The following is a 6,245-nucleotide window of genomic DNA, read 5'->3' as shown; positions in this document are numbered from 1 at the left end:
AATGAAACTGTTTGGGAAGAAATAGGGGGTGTGGCCTTTTTATAGATCACTGGGAGTGGGCTTTGAGGTTTCAAAAGCCCATGCCAGGCCCAGTGTCTGTCTGTCTCTCTCTGTCTCTCCGTTTCTCTCTCTCTCTCTCTCTCTCTCTCTCTCTCTCTCTCTCTCTCTCTGTGTGTGTGTGTGTGTGTGTGTGTGTGTGTGTGTGTGTGTGTGTGTGTCTCCCCCATCTCTCTGTCTCTCCTTTCAGACTGAGCATCAGGATGCAAAGCTCTTGGCTACTATTCCAGCACCATGCCTGCTCCCCACCATAATGATTATGGACTACTACCTTAAAACTGTAAGCAAGCCCCAATTAAATGCTTTCTTCTATAAAAGTTGCCTTGGTGTCTCTTCACAGCAATGGAACAGTAGTTAAGTATCTGCACCTGCCTAATACTCGGTCCTTTTCCCTTATCACTGCCACCTCCCTCCCTACCCTTCTGGGCTGCAGGGAAGCAACCAATAGGACACCTCTGCCTTGAACACAAAACAGATAAAATAGAGAGACCTTCCAATATACCAGCCCATTTCCCTTAATACAAAATGAATGCTAGGGGCCTGGGGAGTCAGTAAAGTGCTTCTTCTATAAGAATGAGGACCTATTTGATTCCCAGCATCCACATAAAAATTGGATGTGGCCATGTATACCACTAATCCCAAAATGAAGAGGATCGAGGATCCCTGGCACTTGCTGGTCAGCTAGCCTAGCAGAATCAGTGCGTTTCAGGTTCAGTGTGGTGGTTTTAATAGGAATGGCCCCAATAAGCTCTTATATTATTATTATTATTATTATTATTATTATTATTATTATTATTATTATCATTATTATCATTATCATTATTAATTGAACTCTACATTTTTCTCTGTCTCCTCCCTTCCTCTCCCCTCCCCTTCAACCCTCTCCCAAGGTCTCCATGCTCCCAATTTACTCAGGAGAACTTGTCTTTTTCTACTTCCCATGTAGATTAGATCTGTGTATGTCTCTCTTAGGTTCCTCATTGTTGTCTGGGTTCTCTGGCATTGTGATTTGAGGGCTGTTTTTCTTTGCTTTATGTTTGAAAATCACTTGTGAGTGAGTACATGTGATAATTGTCTTTCTGTATCTGGATTACCTCACTCAAAATTTCTAACCCCATCCATTTGCCTGCAAAATTCAAGATGTCTTTTTTTCTGCTGTGTAATACTCCATTGTGTACCACATTTTCCTTATCCATTCTTTAGTCGAAGGGCATTTAGGTTGTTTCTAGCTTCTGGCTAAGACAAACAATACTGCTACGAACATAGTTGAAGCTCTTACATTTGAATACTTGCTCATGGACTAGTGACACATGATAAGGATTAGGTGGTGTGTCACCGGGGGGTGACCTTTGGGGTTTCAAATGCTCAAGTTAAGCCTGGTCTCTCTCTCTCTCTCTCTCTCTCTCTCTCTCTCTCTCTCTCTCTCTCTTCCTATTGTCTGTTAATCCAATGTAGAACTCTCAGTCACTTCTCCAGCACCATGTCTGCCTGCATGCGGCAATGCTTACTGCCATGATGACAATGGTTAAACCTCTGAAATGTCAGCAAGCCTCAGTTAAATCCTTTTCTTTGTAAGAACTCCTGTGGTCCTGGTGTCTCTTTACAGCAATAGGATACTGACTAAGACAATGAGAGACTCTGCTCCCTCAAAAGTCAGGTGGGAAGGATATCCAGTATCACCCCCTGTCCTCTACACACATCTACACAAATGTGAAGGTGTAGAATTGTAAATGAGAGCCTAGGAAGAGGGATCGATGGGTAAAGTGCCTGCTGTACAAGCAAAAAGGACCTGACATCCCTAACACCCACATAAAAGCTGGCACATGCCTGTAACCTTACTGCTGTGGAAGGCAGAGACAAGAGAATCTCAGAGATCACTGGCTAGCCAGTCCAGCCAAAACAGCAAGCCATAGCTTCAGTAAGGATTCTATCTCCAAAAAAAGTAGAGAATTATAGAGGAAGACATCCAATGTCAACCTCTGGGATCTGCCTGTGCACACATGGGTACCTGCAGACACACACACACACATGCATGTACATGGACACACACACACAAACAAATGCTTGCTCACTAAAGTCCATAAATATACAATAGCAAAGAAAAATCTGTACATGGGCAAAAGTTAAATTTTTCTTCACAAGCTTGTGCCAGCCCTTTGTGTTGAAATGAAATATTACAGAGATACTCTTGTATGTCTGGGTAAAACAAAGAACTCATACATCAGAGCAAAATATCGACCCATCGTGAGCTACAAAAGCCCCTCTGCAATAAGAATTTGTAATTACCTGGCAGAAGCACCACATTCACAAGGTAAACACAGCCTGATGAATCACTCCTCCCCACAGACATTTTAAAGAGCCCATTCGAGATCTCTGGGATTTTTCTGGAGATGATCAAAGTCCCATTTTTTAACACATTATTAAACTTCTGACAGCCCTTTCCTAGACATCCTAGCACACTGTTCTCCTTTGAGGCAAGGCTCAATTTTAGCTAGTGTTTACCAAGCTCTCCATGGTAGTTGAATATTTTATTCCCTTTGAATCCTGGGCAGTGGCTGACCCCACATCTAATCTTAATGCTGGCCACTTGCTCCCCAGACTTCCATCTCGCCTCTTGCCAGCTACCAGGGTGGCTTTATGAAGATAATGAGGGGATCTTGAGAGGGGTTCCATTATATGGCAGCTGAACTATCGCTCCCATATCTATACCCCTACTCCTCCCCATCCACCCAGTTCCCCAGGGAACACCTGACCTGTAGCCTCAACCTTCACCCCTGTACTACCAGCCACGGTTCTAAAGCTACAGTCACGATGGTGGAAAGAGTTTTCAAAGTTACTAATGCTTAAGAAGTTCTCACCCAGGCATTCTGTTGGAAATGACTATGAAGGCTATTCTTGGTTGCCAACATTACCACATCTGGAATTAACTAAAACCCAAGCAACTGGATAGATATACCTGTGAGGAATTTTTTTCCTAATTAAATAATTTGAAGTAGGAAGACATACTTTTACTGCAAGTATTTTGAGGTGGGAAGATACACTTTTAATCCAGACCTTTTGAGGTGGGAAGATCCACCTCTAATTTGGGCCACACCTTCTGCTGGTGGTCTATCTAAAGAACATGGAAGAAGAAGGCTTGCATTCTTTGCCTGCTTGCTGTCACTCTCCATGGTAGGTCCATCCCTTCGCTGGCACTAAAACCTACTTCTTTGAGATTCTGGAGAGTTGATGACTCCTGGGGAAGGAAGAACCAGCTTTTACTAAGAGTATGGCCCCTTGTAGGTCAATCCCACTCCAGTGGATGGCCCACACCCACAAGTTTATGGTCAGCACAAACCGGACTCAGTAGATTTAAAATTTAGAAAAGATTATGTGTGTTGGGAAGATGCAAAAAGTTGGAGGAGGGATCTGGGAAGAATAACAAGAAGTGTATGTAGTGAATATGATTACACATTGTAAACATGTATGATATTCTCAAATAATTAATAAAATATTATATTTTTAAATGCTGGTTATTTTGGACTTGAACCCACCCTGTTGACTGTCCTAATATAAAAATCCTCCTTTCCCATAAGATCTCCTTCAAAGGTACTGGGGTTTCTGGCTCCAGCCCTAGTATGCCATTGCTCCTAGCACATCTTCCTCACAAAGCCCAGGGGACAAAGTAACTCTGGGAAACACATGATCTGCTCCTTCCCTATCTTCTGTTCTCCACAGTTGACTGGTGCTGAAGAAATTAATGTCCAAAGCTGAGGGAAGGCAGCTTCTCACAGTATACTGGCACTTCGGGACTTTCTTTAGAGACCTAAGGATTCCCCAAGACCCTCTTATTCCCTACAGGACTGTGAGATAACCACCTGTGATCCACCTACTCAGGAGGCTGAAGCATGGACATTGCAAGTTCAAGGTCTGCCTCGCCTACAGAGAGAGTTCAGAGCTAGCCTGGACAGCTTAGTGAGACATTGTCATGAAATGTGTGAAAAGAGGACTGGGGATGTAGCTCAGTGGGAGAGAGCTTAGGCATGAGAACATTAGCCCAATCCTTCCCATAACTAAGGGGTAAAAAGGACAATGAGTTTTCTTAAACAGAAGCTATGTCTGCCTAAATCCTGAGGCAGGCTTCTGAGGCCTGCACCTCTCTATGCATGCAATATACCAGGTGCTCTGTTTATCTCCTTCCCTCCATTCCTTCCTCTCTCCCTCCCCCTTCTCTGTCTCTCTCTTAAGCTGCCTACCAAGTTGGGGTCTCCATCTTCACCATGTTATACTCAGTGCCTGCCCTATACCACACTCATAAAATCTTTGTTGATTCTTTTTTCTTTTGTTCTTTTTTTTTTTTTGAGACAGGATCTCAAAGAGGATGACCTTGAACTCCTGGTCCTCCTGCCCTTACCTCCTGGGTGCTGGAATTGCAGTCAAGCACCACCATGCCAGGTTTATGTAGCGCTGGTAATGGAACCAAGGGTTATGATAGACAAGCACACTACAGAGTTATCTCCTCGGCCCCATTACTTGTTGAAATAATGTGTTATTCATTTTGTTCTCACTCACAGAGCTGAGAACAAATACCAGCATGAAGTCAAAGTAAGCTGAAGGATAACGTGGCCCTGGGATTGTTTCCCTCCACACAGTGGGGTTCCTGGCTGACTCAGACAAGGACTGAATGAATGGAGATATGAATGGAGATACTCAGAGCCATGGGACTCCCTGCATAGGTCCTGCCCACAGGTCTGACTGAGTGAAATGGATGCTACTTCTTTTTTTTTTTTTTTTCAGAACCTAAGATCCTTTGGGGATCTGAGTGAACATAGACAGAAGAAAAAGCAGCCCCAGGCCCGCCCCATCCTCACCCCTCATGACAATAGCATGAGACTCCAACAGGCTAGAGCAGGGGGTAACCAAGTGCACAGTCTTAGGACATTAATGGGTCCTGGGTCAGTCACTATGTTCTCCGTGAAATCTGCAGAACCCCTTCTCAGTTTCATCTCCCCGTGCATTGTTGACATGCTGGATGACAGTGCTCTTCTAGCTGCTTAGAGATAGAGGCTAGTCTCCATTTGGAAGAGAACAGCAAGTTCACCAGCACAGGCCTTCCCAGCAGCCAACTCCTTCTGAACACGGTGTTTCACGGTTGGTGCTTGAAGCTGAAGAAAGGTTCTGGTGGAAGGGTAGATTCTGTCAGAACAAGGCAAAGGTCAGTGTCTCCTGCTACAGTGTCTGCACGAGGGGATGAACGGAAAGGAAAGAAGAGAGAAGAGATCTCGTAGAGACATCAGATGCAGAAGAGTGTGCATTGCCAACCTGACAGGAGCTAGAGTCCCCTAGGACACAGCAGTCTGGGTGTGCCTGAGAAGAAGCTTCTAGACTAGATTACTGATTACTTGTACTGGGAAGATCCATCCTTCCCAGATGGATGTGAGTGGCTCCATCCCATAAGCCAGGATCTTGTTTTTGATAAAAAGGAGAAAGTGAGCTGAGCGCCAGCATCCATCTCTCTCTGAATCCTGACTGTGGGCACAACATAGCCAGCTGCCTCCCTCTCCAGCTGCCTTGCCTTCCCTGCCATGATGAAGTGCACTTTCATGTTTCTTGTGAGGTATTTCGTCACAGCAACAAGAAAAGGGAATAAACCGAGAGTGACTGTCCCCTGTGTGGGAGGCAAGGAAGCCTGTGAAGCTTATTTTAGTACCATGGGCCAGCAGAGTCTTGTGAGAGCCAGCTTCTATGTGGACAAACACAGGACCCCATGCTATAAGACACCTTGTCATCATTGGGGTGAGGTGTGTCCTCTACAGACTCGGGTGTTGGAACACTTGGTCCCCTAGCTGGTGACCAAGTTTGGGAAGGTTATGGAACCTTTGTGGAGGCCCATATTTCTATATGACATAGCAGCCAAGCCATCAAGCCATAGGCCACACCTGAGATGGGTCACATATCCTACCAGACAGGCTGTCACTGCCCTAACAAAGGCTCAGGATGTTTGTGCTCCCTTCTTTGTAATTTAGAGGATGCCTGACAGAAATGCTGATTGAAGCCTACATGACAGCTAGCATACACAGCACACAGGTAATTGTGGACATGACAAAAAGTCATTCACCTGGTTACCTAGGAGACAGAATGCTAGTGTATTTCCCCTAAGTTAAGTTTTGGTATAAAGGCTGTTTAGAGAATTAAAACAGAGAAATTCT

This window comes from Chionomys nivalis, chromosome 1 (assembly GCF_950005125.1).
Source record: "Chionomys nivalis chromosome 1, mChiNiv1.1, whole genome shotgun sequence".
Taxonomy (NCBI): domain Eukaryota; kingdom Metazoa; phylum Chordata; class Mammalia; order Rodentia; family Cricetidae; genus Chionomys; species Chionomys nivalis.
The sequence above is the reverse complement of the archived record's forward strand: the minus strand, read 5'-3'. Positions refer to the sequence as shown.